This window comes from Salvelinus namaycush, chromosome 18, assembly GCF_016432855.1.
Source record: "Salvelinus namaycush isolate Seneca chromosome 18, SaNama_1.0, whole genome shotgun sequence".
NCBI classification, from domain to species: domain Eukaryota; kingdom Metazoa; phylum Chordata; class Actinopteri; order Salmoniformes; family Salmonidae; genus Salvelinus; species Salvelinus namaycush.
In genome coordinates, this window is record NC_052324.1 from 24,804,761 (window position 1) to 24,825,216 (window position 20,456).

Genomic DNA, 20,456 nt, shown 5'->3' on the forward strand with positions numbered 1-20,456 from the left:
AGCTCATTTCAGAAGGTTAGTGGTTAAATTGTCCATGTTAATCTGTGAAGCGGAGAGACGGACCTCTGGACAGCCTCCCTAATTAAGAAGAGGGCACCACAGTCGCAGTTTCACTTTAACCCCTCACAAAGACCACAGTCATCCCCAGGCCCAGACCACTATCCCATTACCACAGCTTCAGCCAGGCAGTCACCACTATCACACTAACTATTATACTGAGTCCACTCAAGCAGAGAAGGGAGCCACCACTAGTATCCCACAGCTAGGGTCCGCTCATGCAGAGAAACAGGGTCCCTGAAGCTGGAATCGGTCATTGCATCATCAGGACTTAGGCTACCAGAAACCAGAGACCTGGGTTATCCTACATCATATGCATATTATTAGGCCAATCAATGGCTCTACCATAAACAACCTAAACGACCTAATAAAATGAAGCACTGTGCTACATTGGGGAAGGAAAAATGGCAGCAGTAGTTTGTGAGGATTCATTAGGTAAGCCGGAGGTTGTTGTGAATGTGAATAGGTGGGAAGCCCAGGTTACATTCCATAGCTAGAGCTCAGAGCTGAGCTGTTTCTGTATGTGACAGGGAGGCTCACCCTGATAACAGGTGGATTAAGGTACCCTTATTGTACTCCTGCAGCTGTCTCTGAGCTGAGCTGAGGTTCCACCAGTCTGGAACTGCACTGTGCTTTCGTTGTGCAAAAACTGACTGCCTGGGCCTCAGAACATTCCTCCTGTGACCAACTGCCTGCATGTCAATCAAGCACACTGGCCGTGCATGGGGGTGTGATTGGGTGATTGACAAGGAAACTGGTGCAGTTGGGAGTGGAGTAATGTCACTTAATCACTGAGGAGTAGGGCGCCTGCCCAGCCTGCATCCCTACCCAGCTACTACTTCCTCAGTCCACATCATCTGTTTAGTGGTGTCAGCATTTCCAGAGCCACTGCCTGTGATTGCACCATCAATGGAGCTGCTGGGGTGGAGGGTTGTTAGCAAGTCACCCAAAAAAAACAATACAAACATGTGGGAGTCTGTGGGAGGCAGCAACAGTAGACAAATAAACAGTCCTGTGACAAGGTGTCACTCAAATCCATTCAGAGAGGCTCTTCAATTGTTTCACGTTAACCTGGAGAGGCAACCAAGCAGACAAAGCGCTACTCCCCTACCAAGTAAGGGCTGTCCCTGTGTGTGACTGTCTCGCCAAGCTGATGTGTTTAGTCCTAAAGTCATGAAATGTGCAGAGTACATTGAGGGGAATTACTGCTTTCAATAAATACATTTAAGTTAGCAAAAAAAAAAATCAGACAGCGACGCTTTACTATGCTACATGCTATTGTGAAGTACCATCACTGAGTAAAAAACACTTATTGGAACTCTGTAATAAAACGAAATACCCCTACATTTCAAAAATGATCCAAACAACAGGTAACCATTAAACCGGTGAGGAATGTTTCTGATAGCCTACCTGCTGCTGGATCCCACAATTGCAGAGCTCTTATAAAAAAAAAAGACCATATTAGAAACATCTAGGAAATTACAAAACGGTTAATTAAATCTGTGGGATGGGGAGGAAGGGAATAATAAATCAGATTGACTCATTAATATACCGGAGCTCCTCCGGACCAGAGCTGTCTGCCTGCCCCAGTGGAAAGAGCCAGGCATCGAGGCCAGGAGAAGATTGAGGCTCCTACTGGCCCTGTAACAGATAAGACAGCTATAGTAATCTGACTCTAAGTCTGTGGATAAAGGCAGTTTGTGTCTTCTCGGCCCCTCTGTCAACACCTGCGGGGTAATTAGGCCTAATTATGAGAGAGAGAGTCCGCTTCCCCTTCATGTTATTAAATAAGAGCCAGCTCCTCCAGCCAGGTCTCTCTCAACACCGGCAAGGGGCTGGCGACCTTCAGATCAAACGTAGCCACTATCTGCGGCCCCCTGCTTCGTGGAGCTCCATGCTTATGAAAAGGGGGATTGGATTGGGAGCCGTGTCGTTGTGATATGGAGCTTCAGAGCACATTCCTTCCCTGGCTCTTTGGAGTTGGTAGCGAGCTGAGATGCAGCTACCCACCTAGGTAGCCTCCTGTCATATTCTGCCATTCATAAATATAAGTGTGACACAGATCACAGGGAGGTTGTTATGGAAACTATACCCTGTCTCACAAAACCCATTACACAGAGAAGACAGGACCAGAGTCCCATGATCCCATGGTCTGATTACAATCATCAACAAACATGAGATTTGATATAAATGATGACAATGACAAGCACCTTGCAGATCATTCACACACATGCATTCTGGATAGGCTGCTTGTACAGCGCATTTTAAGCAACAACAATACATTTTACTACAGCTTTGACATACTTGGCTAAACGCACTATGGACGGTTCCATGGCAAGTAAGAAATCCCTCCTTCAGTGAGATCATACCTCAGCTATTAGTCATTATGTTCTTTATCATAACAGTCTTATCTTGTGTTTCCCCCTATTCTCTCCATGGGCATTTCCATTTCACTGACTCTTTAAGCATTAGTGAGCCTTTCTTCCAAGACCCTCCCACCATCCCTGCCACTAACTTCAAATTCTCCAGAGGAAACCAACATGCTGAATAGAGACCCAGGTCCATTATAAAATTCCAGTTAAATAAACAGCATAGGAAGTGGCAGGGACACACACCCTTTAGTGTGACTGAGCGGCTGGTAGTGGGGGTATCTGGGCTGGAATAGCATAACACCCCTGCCCAGCGACAGCTAGCCTAGATAGAAGATGAAGTCAGACAAGTGCACCCACACCCACTCAGAGTCAGTGGGGGGAAGAGGAGGCATTGTTCCTGTCAATGGCGTGACTGCTGAACGGGGCCATTGTAGATAAGGTATTTTAATGCCATCCAAGCCTCATTTAGGCAGGCAGGCACTGACGGAGCACTTTGTCACTGCGTTGTTCTGATTTAGGAGGGTCCTGACTAAGGCCAACAGGTACCTTCCTCTTTATCTGTTTGTATTATCACCTAATTTCCTCTTTTAGGTGTTTTACCTGAACACTTCAGGATATAGGGTCACAAGAGGATTGGTAGCTATTCATCACCAGCCTACAGCACTGCTGCACTCCTCTGGCTAACCCCCTCATGTGCCCTCTCCAAGAAATCAAGCTAGACATGAATCACCTTTTTTTGCTCTCAATTTAATCACTGTGCTCATTTGCACTCTTGTATCACAAGTATTCTTACTTACACTTATTGTGTGTACCACAAACCATGTGATAGTCTGCTACTAGTATGTTTTGAACAGGAAGCAGGAATCTAGATAGATAGCTAGAGCTGTAAACAAAGTTAGGTAGCTTTCCTTTAGCTACACAGATCCATTCGTAAACCCAGTCAGGTTTTCCCACGGGCTAAGACACTACAATGGTCTGTATTGTCAACGTTATAGAAATTAACATTGTAAAATGCAAAGACAACTAGCTAGCTAACGTTAGCCCAGCTAACACAGGCTAGTTAAGTGCACAAGCTAGCAACATAAGCAGTAGCTCTCCAACGAGTTCAAATAATAGTGATATATACTAACAATAGCAAAAACGATACATGATTGTCAGTGTGCATGTAATTGCAATTTTGAAAATTGTGATAGGAGCACACGTCACAAATGTACCTTTGCAAATCGGGGGAAAGAAAAACTAAATCGCCTTTGAACTTGAAGAACCCTTGTTTTCAAGAGTCGTTCTTACTAGTGCATCAATTTATAGCAGTTCATGGACTGACTTGCTGGAACAGAGCCCACTGAGTGACGACTTCTTCTGTGGTTTCTTTTATGGTGATTGGCAACCAACTTTACGGTGCCCACTGAGTTACTTTTTCTCTAGTACTGTAAATAAAATCATTCTAATTTCAAAATATTAGCCTACCGTAAATACAATATCAAAACTGCATTAGATTATAATAGACAATAGCAGAATGTAATATACTTCATGATATATGATTTCAGATGTGTGCTGTGTTTTCAATTAATTAATGGTACAACCTAACCTAATTCATACAGCATGTGTATATGAATACCATAAAGACTATCAAAATTGCACATTTATTCATTCTATCAGATTCAGTCAAAGCGTATGAAAATAAGAAGCCTCCTAAAAAGCCAATCAACATGTAAGGAGGTTATTGATGAATGAAGACAGGCTACCACTGACAATTTAGCAGTGCAATCTAATTATTCTCTGAAAATATTCAATCTGAGACCTGGATTTGACTTGCGCCAAAAATGTTTTAGACATCGAGTCCCTTCAAAGATTGAGTAAATATGCTGTTTCTGGAGAGCACGTATTTACAATAATTTGTGAATGCTGCAAAAAGCTGAGGTTTGAAAAGAGATGGGTAAAACCTGCAAAACCTTTGGCCAGGTATAATACTGAGCAAACAGGAGACTCTTTATTTTTTTCATCCTTTTCAGTCTAATTGTAAAAAGAGAAAAAAACACAAGCCCCTAATCTATAGAGCACACAGTGTCCTTTCATGAGTGTGCTGGGAGAGACCTTTATTTGTCCATTCCAATCATGGAAAAGAGGAGGTTTCAAGCTTGGCTGGAACTGAGCAAGAAGATTAGATGAAACCAGAGTGTTTTAAACCTCTTCAGGGGCCATGGATTAAGGCTGGGTGATGGTTACATTGAGCCATTCCCCTCTTCCTCCGAACAATAAAGAATACAAGCTCACTGGTGTTCGGTCAAAAATACTGTTAGGGACCACAGAATAATTTGTCATGAAGAACTCACATGATCTATTCAAGCACAGCGTGAAATATTTTGTCCTTATGCAGATTGAAAATATGGCTCCTCCACACACTATCATGTATTATAATTTCACATCAACTACAACAGAAAAGAAGAAAAAAAACGAAGTGGAAGAATAAGAACCATTTCATCTACCTATAGCTAATGAGATGAAGGGAGGATGGACATGTAGACGGTTGATGGAAGGGAGGAAGAGGGGAGGGGGTAAATGGGGGATGTATCCAGTTAAACCAATTACAGCTAATGGAGGTGGCAGGATTGTGACCCTTCAGTGGAGGCCACAGGAACATGTCTGCTGACTGGCCTGGTCAAATGCCATGCCATGCCATGCCCTGCTCATCATCAATTATTGGTGGCAGTGTCTCGGTTTACCCCGTGGGGATGACAAGGCCAGCCCAGTGCACCTGGGTGCCAGTGCCCTGGCCTCCAAGGAGGGGAGTAGTATGATCATTATTATGCATCCAACCAAGAGAGAAGGGTAAGGAAATCCCTGGACTCACTCTCTCTCTCTGCCTCCCTCGATTCGCCGCAGGGGCAAGCAGGTCATCTTACAGCTCATCACCAAATTAGAAAGGCTTTAGGTGGGCCAGACTGGCCGGGTCCTGATGTTGGTTGGTCCTGATGGTGCAGCCAAACCATAGATTGATTCTATTTCTGTCTACCGTTTCCTGACACTCACTCAGCATAGTCTTCTCTTTCACCACAGAGGAGATACACCGACCATCAGTGCAAAACACTGAACAAACTAGACTGCAGCTTAAGTTCATGGAGACATACCATACAGTAATGGAAACCTACAGCGGAGACATACATATAAAAGGGTTTAAATAGAAAGAAACATTTATTGTGCCGTCCAAACTACATTTAAAAACAAAGCGTAACATTTTTTTTGTCTAACTGCCTCATTCTCGTCTCAAAACAGAGGGGAGAGCAATGTCCTGAAGAGGGAGAAAACCCCTCAAATAACACTGTCTGACCCAAGCACAAGACAATTGAGCTATAGCACAGTATTTTGTTTTGGATAATGCAGCTCAATGCAAAACCCCTTAGTGGTCCAGCAGCAGCGCAGTGTCTCCATCTTTGTCTCTGCCATGCTGCACCATGCGGTCTTTCCTCTGGTTCAGAGCCTTTAATGACAGTCCTGATCCCTTACTGACAGTGGAGCAGATTCTCACAGAACTGCAGCCAGCCAGGGCTACGTCTGCATGGCTGTGGGAACTGGCAAGGCTTTTCAACAGCCGCCACAGCATAAGCTGTCCATTACAACTACCAGGGAATGCCTGATAACCTCAATTAGTTCATCTTTATATCCAACTAAACCTTGAGAATTCTCCTTTTTGTTAGGTGTATCATGTTGTCAGTGATGGAAATACCTAAAGAATCGGAGTAGAGATATTAGAATAATGCAGAGAGTGCGGTGGTGTGTTAAGATATTGGACCACATGTATATAGAGCAGTGGAGGCTGGTGGGAGGAGCTATAGGAGGACGGGCTCATTGTAAAGGCTGGAATTGAATAGATGGAATGGAGTGAAAAGTTGTTTCCATGTGTTTGATACCGTTCCAATAACTATTTTCCAGTCATTACAATGAGCCCGTCCTCCTATAGCTCCTCCCACTAGCCTCCACTGATCTACAGTCTACTTCCTTAAATACTTGCCACTATAAGTCACTACCTTTCATTGCACTCACAGAGGAATAATAACTAAATGTACATTTGACGTTATTGTTCATCATGTATCCAAGTCAAACAAACCACCTTGAGAACTAGGGCAGGGCAGGGAGTCTTTAACAGGATTTTGGCCAATGGGCGACTGTCCAAAGTCTTCCCACAATTTATATTGTGAGACTAATGTTTGAAGTTTAGCATTCAACGACCTGGTGATTCCAATGATTAATAATGTTTAATGATTACTTAGGTTCTCATACCCTGCATACACCTCTGTATGAGTGACAGTGGTAGTTGTAACACCAAAACGAGTGGGAGTTAATTGGCCAATTTGAAGCATTGTCATTAATGGAGTTTTGTTTCGTAAGAAAATCTAGCGTGTGAGAGAGAAATATTACGTGTGTATGGGAGGTGAACTATGGGTTCTCCCAGGTCCTGCTGTTTTTTTTGGGCATCAGTGCTGAGGTGAGGTGGGCTGTGGGCTCAGGGTGTGAGCGGAGAGATCGCAGGCCAGGGAGGGTGAGGTGAGACGGGTGAGGCCGGGCCGTGGGGGAGGCAACCTAACACGCTTTTAATGAAGACCCAGGCCTGTTCAGCCTGCCCTGGGGGAGCATAACAGAACATAGCAGATACACTGTCACAATAAGCACCACCACCCCTAAGCAATCCTCCCCTGAACTCGTTGAGAGGGGGAGCACACGATGTCTGAAGTTAATGTTGTTATCATGGCTTTGTGAAACTCCCCCTGCTGATGCGGATGGTGCAGCCCTGGCTGGTTCTCATGGTCTCTTACTGTAAGTCAGCCACAGCAGGGAAAGGATGATTACCTTACTCACGTCCAAGTTCGCGTCCAAGTCCACGTCCTCTTGACTTTCCCATCCCATTCAGTTGCAGTGGCAGGGCCAACGCTCAAGGAGAGAAAGCTCAACACAACAGGATACTGTGCCAATAGTACAGTCCTCCACATAATGATCACCCTGCCTATACTCTGGCACTGGGCTCATTTGTAATAGTGTATGACACAGGGCCAAAGGGTTACATAACATACACAAATTACTGTAGTTATATATACACTGGCCTATGTGCAATTATGCATAGATTCTGAGATTTGCCACCCGGCCGTGACACTGACGTCCCATTTATAGAAGTGTCATGCTAAAACAGTATTTTCGGGAGTACCGAGGTATACACAACAGCTTTATTTATAGGGACTGTTACAGATGTGTGCACACACACACACGCCATGCCAGCCATATCTCATCAGATCACTGCGACAAACAAAATGCCAGAGATAAAAGACTACCGGGGAACACCAGAACAGAAACTAACCAGTGCATGGCATTGTGTGTGTGCAGTTTTAATATGCCGGCGGGCGGTCTCGCCACACACAGACAGACAGACAGCTTGAGCTGGCTAAACAGGAAAGAGGGCATAAATCAGGTCCGCCATCGACAGGCACCCTGGGGTTATCCCAGCATGCAATCTGTCAGCGTTGCATAACGATCTCTGAAGCTCTGTCTCTTTCTGTCTATGGACAGGAGCGACAGGACAGTCAGAGGAGAGAAAATGCAATCTGTTGGTTCTGCCAGTCAAACTATCACCCCCTCCTCCAAGCTAACGCTCCAGCTAATGTTTTGGCTGTAAAGTGGGGAATAGTGTCATGGCGAGAGGAGATAAGTCCTTGATTTATGGCTGTGTCAGACTGATAACACAAGGGCCCCAGGGCACACACAGGCAGAAGAGATAGATTTGGAAGGAAATTGTAATATGGACATTTACACTGCTGCTGCTTTCCCTTTTCCCTCACTGAATGGGGAGCTTAAAACGAGCTTATAATAAACCGGATGCTTATTCAGGGTTTTAAGGTATCTATGAATGCTAACATAAATCTATGAATATTTTGGCATAGAGGCTATACACAAAAATAACCATACAGTGTTATAGCATTTCAAATTATTAATAATAACATTTTAATTAGTCATTGCTATATTTGAGTAAACAGAGCACACCTAAAAATTGAATATGGGGATAGAACACTCTAGAACATATCAAATTATTATTTGCATGCAAGTGTCTGTCTCTCACAACATTGTGTGCTAGGCTCGTGCCTTGTTTAACCCCAAACACCAGTGCAGGTGTTTATTTGTTAGGAAGCAGAGCAGACCTGCTGAAGTAAAAGGCCAATCCTGCTGATCGTGGGTTTGGCGCACACACACACACACACACACACACACACACACACACACACACACACACACACACACACACACACACACACACACACACACACACAGCCTACCTGTACTATCGACAATGTCCCTTTGTCATGTGAAATCCACAGACAACTCATTAACACACTTCATCAAGGCAAAGTAATAAAGAAGCTTCCTGTGTGGACAGTCCTGACTAGATGATTTAATAGTTGAGTTAGGTGATTATAATTACTCTATTTTATTGAAGTCAAAACCGCAAAAAATGCTATGTCATATGCCCTTATTACTACTAATGGTCAGAGGCGTTGGTGGCCTATGAAGGATTGTGGTGGCTGGCCGGTGGGGTGAACCAGTTTAGACAAAGAAACCTCTCTCTGTCAGACATCCCACTTCCCCTCAGGAGATAATGTATTTTAGAAGCCATGTGTAATTAATAAAGTTCCATTCCAGAGTGTATCTGTCCTTATCTGAGGTTGATAAGCCCATTTCACAGCCCTTCACTTCTACTGAGGAGCAGAGCAGAGCAGAACTACCATCAGGACAGCACCCCACTGTGTTCTGTCAAACTCAGTTTCCCCTCCACCTGAGTCAGTTATAAGTCATGTCTTTATCTGGCTGTAACAGGTGTCTGTGGTTCAGGGTGACTTGTGGATTAACCTTCTATTGAGAACTATAACAGTTGCCAAAAAGGGTGCAAATCCCTCCTACTGTAACTCAATGTAGGAATACAGCGGGTCAGTTGTTGTGAATGGTTGAGACAGACAGCGTTGAGATTCAAGTCAGGGAGTGGTGAAACTGCTGACTAAGTCACAAACTTTATTAAAAACTGTCAGCCGTTGATAACCTTGGCCTTGAAGAACCTACAGAGATCCCCGCTATCATGATATATACACAGTACCAGTCAAAAGTTTGGACACAACTACTCATTCAAGGGTTTTTCTTTCTTTTGACTATTTTCTACATTGTAGAATAATAGTGAACACATCAAAACTATGAAATAACTAATGGAATCATGTAGTAACCAAAAAAGTATGAAACAGATCAAAATATATTTTAGATACCCTTTGCCTTGATGACAGCTTTGCACATTCTCTCAACCAGCTTCCCCTGGAATGCTTTTCCAACAGTCTTGAAGGAGTTTCCACATATGCTGAGCCCTTGTTGGCTGCTTTTCCTTCACTCTGCGGTCCAACTCATTCCAGACCATCTCAATTGGGTTGAGGTCGGGTGATTGTGGAGGCCAGGTCATCTGATGCAGCACTCCATCACTCTCCTTCTTGGTCAAATAGCCCTTACATAGCTTGACGGGTTATTTTGGGTCATTGTCCTGTTGAAAAACAAATGATAGTCCCACTAAGCGCAAACCAGATGGGATGGCGTACCGCTGCAGAATGCTGTGGTAACCATGCTGGTTAAGAGTGCCTTGAATTCTAAATAAATCACAGTGTCACCAGCAAAGCACCACCACACCATCACACCTCCTCCTCCATGCTTTACGGTGGGAACCACACATGCAGAGATCATCCGTTCACCTACTCTGTGTCTCACAAAGAAACACCGGTTGAAACCAAAAATCTTAAATTTGGTGTCATCAGACCAAAGGACAGATTTCCACCGGTCTAATGTCCATTGCTTATGTTTCTTGGCCCAAGCAAGTCTCTTCTTATTGGTGTCCTTTAGTAGTGGTTTCTTTGCAGCAATTCGACCACGAAGGCCTGATTCACGCAGTCTCCTCTGAACAATTGATGTTAAGATGTCTGTTACTTGAACTCTGTGAAGCATTTATTTGGGCTGCAATTTCAGAAGCCGGTAACTCCAATGAACTTATCCTCTGCAGCAAAGGAAACTCTGGGTCTTCCTTTCCTGTGGCAGTCCTCATGAGAGCCAGTTTCATCACAGTGCTTGATGGTTTTTGCAACTGCACTTGAAGAAACTTTCAAAGTTCTTTACATTTTCTGGATTGACTGACCATGTCTTAAAGTATTGATGGACTGTAATTTCTCTTTGCTTATTTGAGCTGTTCTTGCCATAATATGGACTTGGTATTTTACCAAATAGGGCTATCTTCTGTATACCAACCTTACCTTGTCACAACACAACTGATTGGCTGAAACGGATTAAGGAAAGAAATTCCACAAATGAACTTAATAAGACACACCTGTTAATTAAAATGCATTCCAGGTGACTACCACATGAAGCTGGTTGAGAATGTCAAGCGTGTGCAAAACTGTCATCAAGGCAAAGGGTGGCTACTTTGAAGAATCTCAAATATAAAATATTTGGATGTTAACACTTTTTTGGTTACTACATCATTCCATGTGTTATTTCATAGTTTTGATATCTTCACTATTCTTCAACAATGTAACAAATAGTAACAATAAAGAAGAACCCTTGAATGAGTAGGTGTGTTCAAACTTTTGACTGGTACAGTATATATATATAATTTCTATGACTACCAAATAGCTCCCCTGTGTAACACTACCGGAAAATACATTCATTACATTGCAAGCGCTCCATTCTAGTTCATCACCATACTCATACAAGTCATTGTTCATCACCCATGTTCAAGTTGTTGTTTCAGTCACCGTTAAGCTTACCACAATTCCTTCTAGGAGTCTTAAAGCTAAATGGTCTCAAACTTGGGAGACCAGACCGCACAGTGCAGAATGCTACAGACTGGTTTGAGTTGCTCAGCCTGACTACCCATGAGTACTAAAGGCTCCTTCTACTTCTTCTCTAAGTCTTCCTGGTACCACTCTCCATCACTGAGCCCTCCAGGCATTTTAGACTGTCAGACAGCTCAGAGGGAGACACTGGCAGCACTACAGCTCGGACATAATCAGCCCCAATTCATTTATGTGGGACAATCCTTGTCTGGTTTAGCCTTTCTGTTTCCAGTATTTGCGTGAATGTTTACACAAGGCAGATATGTCTGCCTCCCCAGCCGTGGAGCTGTGTACCCTTTGCGTGTGTGTCTGCTCTCCCTGTGCTGGCTGTAAGGGCTCAGGGACTAAAGACACAATGGCCCAGTGAATGTTGACTCACAGTCAAGACTGTAAACTTTCAATGGGCGGGATTAAGACAGAAAACACCCCTGAGTGGCACCTTGACATTTTGACATGTTATGCTAAGTGTGTTTCCAAGCTAGATTTAATCTGTTTGCTCCATTTTTGAGGGAAATAAAAACACAAACCCCTTTGCTGTTGCAAAATGGGTTCAATATCACTATTCTTGAGCCACTCAATTAACTTTAATCGCTAGTGGTCTGAGGGCAGATTCCAGATTGACACAGGCCTCAGTTCAGGGGTGAAGCTGTTTGGGGATCCTAAGGAGTTTCTGGGTTTGTGAGAGCCCTGTCCTTAACCAAACAAACACAGAGGAATTTGTGCCATTGTTGATGCAGAGGGTTGAGTGACAGGGCTGCATAGTAGAGGAGCCTGTCAGCAGAGCTGGGGAGAGGTCAGTGTGACCACCCCTACGTGCTACTCACTGCACAGCCTCCGACAAGGAACTGACCTAACAACCAGCGAGACCGACTCCCAGACAAAATACACGCACTCACACAGACGCAGGCACAGACAAAGGCACCCATGCACATGGACACACACAGAGGACATCATTATTTTAATGGGAGTCATCAGTGCAATCTCATATTTTATTCCTTCCTTTACACATAAATAATGCAGTACGAAGCTTCATTGTAAATTAGGCTACTCTATTTACAGTAACTAAAGTTGGTCGCCAGGTGTCATCAGACATGCCCTCCCCAGTTGTGGGTTTTAGTGCAAGTCATCATTAGCTGGCGACCTGAAAGTTTAACCCTGACCCCAGTGAGCAACTAAGCATTACGTTCTGCAAGGCTGACGCGGTTGTCCAATTCAAGACCCAAGGCACTGTCTGTATATCAACAACAATGAATAAAGACATTGCAAACAATTCAGCCACAAATATGATTCTGACTTTTTTTTTAAAAATTGTGGATTTGCGCAGAAAAAACAGGACAGTCAGAAATAAAAAACAACGTAAACAGACAATACATTATTATCTGTATGTAGCCTTGGGCTCAGAGGCAGCCTAGTCTCTAGACTGAGTGCCTCGTTAAGCAGAGACATTTACTTATTTATCTATCCATGGCAAATACAACAGTTAGTCAGTGTTTTGCATGTCCCCAGCCTTGCAGCTAAGAGCATGTGGGCTAACTTTGTGCTGTTCTGTGGGTGATAGAGTCAAGCTGTTGCTGCCGAGCGGGGGTCAGGGTCCTTCAGTCAGCACCCCGTCCCTGAACAGAGCACACAGGAATCCCCCCTCCTTCTACACCTTCTCCATACCCCCCTCTACCTCCCCATGGCCTGGCTGCATCCCTCTCAACCCCAGGTCCATATAAACCTGGTAGCGCTGCTGCTCCCTTCTCTCCTCCATCTCTCCCCTCTTTCCATTTCTCCCTCCATCGCCCGTGCTGTGCGCTGTCACTCCCCTCGTCAGGATCATTAATCAGGCCAGGCAGATTAGACTTCAAACATAAATAAACCAGCCCAGTTCCCTCCTCTTAGACCCCTCACCTCCACCACTCCCTACTCTGCTCCACTCAATTCAACTGCATGACTTGTCCAGCACTGCATAGTTCTATGATTCCAGTGGTTATAGGAAAGGGTGATTGGGTGAAGAGTGGACTCGTGTAAAAAGACATACTTGACATTGTTTGAAGACTTGAATAGTACGACAGAATGTATGTGACTATTAAAAAACAGTATAATGCCATTTAAGTGAAATAAACAAAATGGCCTTCTCAGAGGGTAGGGTGATGACTGAGCTGAACTGCCAGCCGTGTAAATACACAATGTTATCAGTTGGCACTACAAAAGTCTCCATGGCCTCCACATTTATTCAATTACAGATATCTTAAATATGGATTAAAGGATTAAAATGTGAACCTTGAATGCATGAGGGCTTATTCTTCATACACAGACTTCACTAACCTATCATTTCTTGACCGGCAAGGAAGAAAAAAGGGCAATATCGCCACCATTAGGTAGTGTTAGGTACCTCCACTCCTGTGGCCCGGCCCAGGCAGTTCCCTCAGTCTCCATCTCTCCCATAGAGGGAGAGATTGGGTTGCCAGAGACTGCTGGCCAAGGTATCCCCACACACAGACTGACAGAGGCTGTTATTGCAGTCCCACCGTATTCCTTTGTGCATTGGAGTTTAGAGGGGTGAGGGGGAGGGTCAGAGTGCTGGAGAGGGGCAGCAGCACTGGCCAGGCTCCGGCTGGGCCCAGCGCTACACGCCGACTGTTTGTGTGTGTCCATGGGAAACGGGGTGGTGTCACAGCGGCGACGGCCATGAGAACATCAATCAGTGTCGCCCGGGCAACGCATGTATCACTCAAGACCAATGAACAGGAAGCACAGGCGGAGAAACAACAATATTTGCAGAATATATTTCAGGAACATTAGTTGCACGGCTTTCTCTCTCTCTTATACAGTCCTGTTTCAACAAACTGGAATGGGCACTAATCCTGATTTATGAGCCTGTTTATTTAAAGGACGATGCTTGTGGCTGGAAGTTTCACTAACCTGGATCTAGAACTGCTTATGGCTTTCAGATAAGGAGTAGAGGAGAATACTTACATTATGGGGCTAAATTGGATAAACCATCTCCTGGTTAATGAGGCCACAAGTCAAACCTGACACAAATCTGGCTTTCCCTGCATATAGCATTACAGCTATGACCTGGAGGTCCCTGCAATGATACGACATAGTCAGGCACGAGAAACTGGGCCTTAGTATTCATAAAGAGTCTCATTGTAGGAGTGCTGATCTGGAATCAGGTCCCCCCTGTCCATATAATCTTATTCAATAGTACCTAGAAGGAAAAACTGATCCTAGATCAGCAGTCCTACTCTGAGACTATGAATACTGTCCCTGAAACGCTGTAGAACTGAGAGACATTTTATCGAGAGAGCAGCTACAGGATTACATGGACTGTTATGTAGAATTTAGGAGAGCACTGTCACTTTTTCCCCTGTCTCTATGAAGAGGTTCCTTCCCATGTGCTCAAGTGTGTTGAGAGAAGGGGGTGCTTAACCTCAGCAGCCGGTAACTGTGGCGTCCAGCCCTGAGCGCTTGCTGACGTTCACTTTGGTTAGCTCCTCGGCACAGGTGGGGTGGATCACTACGGTCTCTGTCAGATGAGTGAAGGTGGCTCCACACCTGGAGAGAGACAGACACCTCATTCATATAGCTGTCCGGACAGCAATACACATTCTCCCATCTTTAAGTTTCTCTTATTAGTATCCCTCTGCTGCTGTAATGATAAGGCTCACCTTGTCACCTATATAGTCACATTTATTTAGTGTCTACAACTTACATGACATCTAATGTCCATTCATTATGTGTAGATTAATTATTAATCTACAGATCCAACATATGTTAGTTTAAGTAATTTACATTAGACCCAATGTTTTAAAAAGCACTTTAGCAGTTTCTTAAAAACTTGCCACAACAGAACACTATCGTCTATTCTGAGTGCCTATCTAACTCCATCTAGCAGAGTTGTTGACTTACTGGAAGCCCATAGCGAAGCCCTGAGTGACCTCTCCAGCGTTCGAACTGGTGAAGTGCAGGCCCAGAATCCTCTGATCTCCATCCCGCTCACACACCACCTGAGGCAGGGAAAGAAACAACATTACACCCCCCCCCACCCCAAACCTCCAGGCTACAGTCCAGAGGCAAAATAAGGCTATTAAACTACACTATAGGCTACCCAGTATGTGCCAGATGGATGATCAAAGGTAAGGCATCAACATAACTTTCCCAAAATTCAGATCTCCAGGAATCCTGGTGGAAAATTCCTGAAAACAGGAGGGAATAAGCAGGTCATTTGGAATCCCTGAACATTTTGGGAAAGTTAGAGGAATTTTGCAACGCTACTCAGAGCTGTCCTGACCTTAATGTAATACATGCTGGCATCTCTCAGCCACAGTAAACTCCAGAAGCTTGTAGAAGGCATGGTACAACTGGACACATAGAACAGAGAGATACATGTCCATTAGTCCACCAACAATACACAGTATAGTATCATTCATTTACGTTATTAAGCCATCACTTATTGTGACGTTACAACAGAATTACTGTCAAAAATTGAAGTACCGAAGTGAAACCAGAGTTTGTGTCCATAGAAGAATTTTACAATACTTGCTTGTGTTAGGAGGTAGGCCTTACATCTTAGATCGTTCACTAGAACCTGGTATTACAATACTATGCTTTCACAACACTTTGCTTGTTTAAAAAAAGGTACATTTGAGATCCTGGTTTCATGCTGTGTTTTATATTGAGCCATCGAGCATGCCGACACAAGTTGCAGGCCAGGCCATGCACACAGGCAGCTGTCAGGACCCATGGTGCACCGCTCCTGCTGCGGTGCTTTAGATCACACAGCGCCTGTCAGCACCTAATACACACCTCAATCAGGCCCTGTGCTCAACTGTCAATCACACACAGGAGCTACAAATCACTCTACAACGAGCTGGGGCTCTCTGGGTGCAGGTGTTAGCAGCTGGCACACTGCACACACACAGAGCGAAACACACACGACTTTGCATACATGTATAAAGTAGTAAACAGAGGAACAACTGCATTCACAATCCTGTAAGAACTGAAAGCTTCTCCACCATTTTCAAAAATTTTCTTAAAACCCAAAACACTTAAAATGGGCCAAGTTAGAATACCAGCTACCATGTTAGTGGTTTAGAATTAGGTTTACTGTACCTCGATGGAGTCCTGGATGGATGTCTGCTCTCAGCCTCCTCCTCTGACAGGCCCACACAGCCATACTCCAGAGGGGTGACAGACACAATCGATCAGAGAGCACACAAAGTCTTGTTACATCACGTCCCATCAGGATAGACAGCCCCACACAGCAGTGCTCCAGTGGGGTGGCAGCCTGACAGACAGAGACCGACAGAGATACAACTAGGGTTGCACATTTGTGGGAATATTCAGGAGGTGGAAACTTTCCGTGGGAATTATCGGAAATATGCAAATAAATATTAATACCATTTAAAATGTAGATGTTTTTTGTATTGGATATATTTACCATATGGAGACAAACATAAACCTTATCATAAGTAGACAATTGTAAATGATTAAATCCTTCCAATAGAAATAAAAAAACTATTTAGTTACAAATTGAACTTTAAATGAGTTGACTCTTCACATGGGATGATTTCACTGAACAACAAATGGGGATATTGAATGATCCCCAATGATCCATCACATCTCCCAAAAACATTTTCAACATACATCTGTAAAATGATAACCAAAGCTTTAGTTTCTAGACTGTCTTCCTCTCAGGCTTCCATGTCTTCTCCCTGGACCTCCTCAATGTCCACCTCTTGAACATCAGACTCTGAGGCCTCATCTTCACTGTCACTTTCCAACCTTGTTGAGGATGGCTCATTGTCAGGCTCACAAAGCCTAAAATTTGCCCGGATGGCCACCAATTTTTCAACCCTTGTATTGGTCAGCCTGTTGCGTGCTTTGGTGTGTGTGTTCCCAAACAAGGACCAGTTGCGCTCTGAGGCGGCTGATGTTGGTGGGATTTGGAGGATGAGGGAGTCAACAGGGGAAAGAGCCTCAGATCCAAAGTCCCTTCCACCAGGTGACTGATGAGACATGTTGGCACGACTGCCATATTGCATTGCCATCCCAAAGCCCTTGCTTGGAAGTGTACTTTGCCAGACTGCCAAGAACCTTGCCCTCATCCAAGCCAAGGTGGCGAGACACAGTAGTGATGACACCAGAGGCCTTGTTGATCTCTGCACCAGACAGGATGCTCTTGCCAGCAGACTTGGGGTCCAACATGTACGCTGTGGCATGTATGGGCTTCAGGCAGAAGTCTTCATGCTTTTTGATGCATTTCAGAACTGCAGTTTCCTCTGCTTGGAGCAACAGTGATGGGCACGGCAGTACGGATTTCTTCTCTTACATCTGCAAGCAGAGTCTGAACATCAGACAGGATGGCATTGTCTCCCTCAATCCGTGCAATGGCTACTGCTATAGGTTTCAGGAGTTTCAGGCTGCTTACCACTCTCTCCCAAAATAAATCATCCAGGATGAACCTCTTGATGGTGCTGTCCATATCAGCAGACTATGATATGGCCATTTCTTGGAGAAACTCCTTCCCCTCCAGGAGACTGTCAAACATGATGACAACACCACCCCAACAGGTGTTGCTGGGCAGCTTCAATGTGGTGCTATTATTTTTTTCACTTTGCTTGGTGAGGTAGATTGCTGCTATAACTTGATGACCCCTCACATAACCTAACCATTTCCTGACTCTCTTGTAGAGTGTATCCATTGTTTTCAGTGCCATGATGTCCTTGAGGAGCAGATTCAATGCATGAGCAGCACAGCCAATGGGTGTAATGTGAGGGTAGGACTCCTCCACTTTAGACCAAGCAGCCTTCATGTTCGCAGCATGGTCTGTCACCAGTGCAAATACCTTCTGTGGTCCAAGGTCATTGACGACTGCCTTCAGCTCATCTGCAATGTAGAGACCGGTGTGTCTGTGCTCTTGTAGAATACTGGTTGAGGGGTGGAGATGTAGTTAATTATTCAATGCCCATGAACATTCGACCACCCATCAGAGATGATGGCAACACAGTCTGCTTTCTCTATGATTTGCTTTACCTTCACTTGAACTCTGTTGAACTCTTCATCCAGCAAATGACTAGATAAAGCATGTCAGGTTGGAGGGGTGTATGCTGGGCAAAGAACATTCAGAAATCTCTTCCAATACACATTGCCTGTGAGCATCAGAGGTGAACCAGTTGCATACACAGCTCGAGCAAGACACTCATCAGCATTTCTCTGACTACGTTCCTCCCAAAAAACTTTGATTCCAGGAGGACCATGAGCTGTTGCTATCGATAAGGTTTCGGATTCATAATATTCACCTCGAATAGAAGTAGAGGGACTTTTGTCAGAGGTTGCTTGTGAGCACTGAGGGAACTTTATGCACTTGGCCAGATGATTCTGCATCTTTGCTGCATTCTTCACATATGATTTGGCACAGTATTTGCAAATGTACACAGCTTTTCCTTCTACATTAGCTGCAGTGAAATGTCCCCACACATCTGATAGTGCCTGCGGCATTTTCCTGTAAAGATTAGAGAAAAAATAAAAAGAGTAAAAAAAAATCATAAATACAATTCCATGTACAGATAAATAGTTAAGCAGTTAGATTAAGCAACTCCTTTGTAAGATACATGTATTAAAATGAAACATGTATGGAAACAGGTGAATTAACATGCCTCAGTTAGCAGGCTCAAGCAAGTTAGAACACACCTGGTAGCAAAATCTAACTAGCAGAAATTGTTAAGTTAGAAATGATTTAAACACACCTTGAATGTGTATGTATCAATCATGTATGTCATATAAAAATATATTCACCCCACCCAGTATTATAATTAAAACTTACCAGAAAGCATGTAGTCCTTGGCTCAGACAGTGTAGTAGTGTGGGCTCAATAGCATCTCAATAGGGTGTAAGATCTTGAAAATCAGCTGTACATGTGATGGAAGAGTGTACTGCACATGTGATGGAAGAATGCACTGTGCATGCAGAGGGTTGCAATTCCATTGAATTGGGGATAGTTTAACCAAAATATGCCACAATACCTAGATTTGGCTTATGTGTATCCCACAAAAAAAGGTTCACTGTTATAAGCTAACTTTGTTGATGAATTTAAGCAAAATTCCCCCAAATTCCTGGGCTTAACTTCCCATGGAAAATTTCTGGAAAGTTTCCGACCATTTGCAACCCTAGATACAACAAATAAAGTTATAGCAGGATAGATAGGCAGAGCCATACTGCAGGCCTGTCACGACGCCTACTGTATCTTCCAACATCTACAATAAACACAATAAAGTGCTCACAGAACAAAGCTACAAAAGACCACAAAAAAAGAGGAACGAGATGAAGAACCCAAACAATTGGCATTTAAGCATTATGTCTGTCATTATGAATAGTTTTGGAATTAACATTTGGAAAAGGGTGCAGACGTGCAGTGTGTACCATTAAAACCATATGAGTCAGACCAGGCTGCATAAGAACTACTAGGTATTAAAATCACACTCCACAGAAACTGAAAACAAACGCTTCAAAAGGTCTCATACAGAGAAGCTGTGGAGAGATGGGGGGAAATCATGGAGTAGTGTGTGTGTGCCTATGGGGTGTGTGTGTGTTTTAGATTTTACTATTCTTGTGGGGTCCAGAAGTCCTCACAAGGATAATAAAACAAGGAACATTCAAACAATTTGGGACATTTCGCCGGTCCCCACAAGGAAAAAGGCTATTTTAGGCTTAGGGTTTAAGGTGAGGGTTGCAAGTAAAGTTAAGGTTTAGGGTTGGGGAAAAAGGAAAAAATGGCGTGTACTGTATGAGTGTGTCTATGGCGTGTACTGTACAGTGCATTGCAAAAGTATTCATCCCCCTTGGCGTTTTTCCAATTTTGTTGCATTACAACCTGTAATTTAAATGGATTTTTATTTGGATTTCATGAAATGGACATACACAAAACAATCCAAATTGGTAAAGTGAAATTTAAAGAATAACAAAAAAAAATCAAAAACGGAAAAGTGGTGCGTGCATATGTATTCACCCCCTTTGCTATGAAGCCCCTAAATAAGATCTGGTGCAACCAATTACCTTCAGAAGTCACACAATTAGTTAAATAAAGTCCACCTGTGTGCAATCTAAGTGTCACATGATCGGTCACATGATCTCAGTATATATA

The 20,456-nt window shown here is 43.8% G+C and overlaps 1 pseudogene; it reads right to left on the minus strand.

Moving 5' to 3' along the window:
- Positions 1-12,277: 12,277 nt before the first annotated feature.
- LOC120062885 overlaps positions 12,278-20,456 on the minus strand; it is a 32,039-nt pseudogene continuing 23,860 nt past the window's right edge.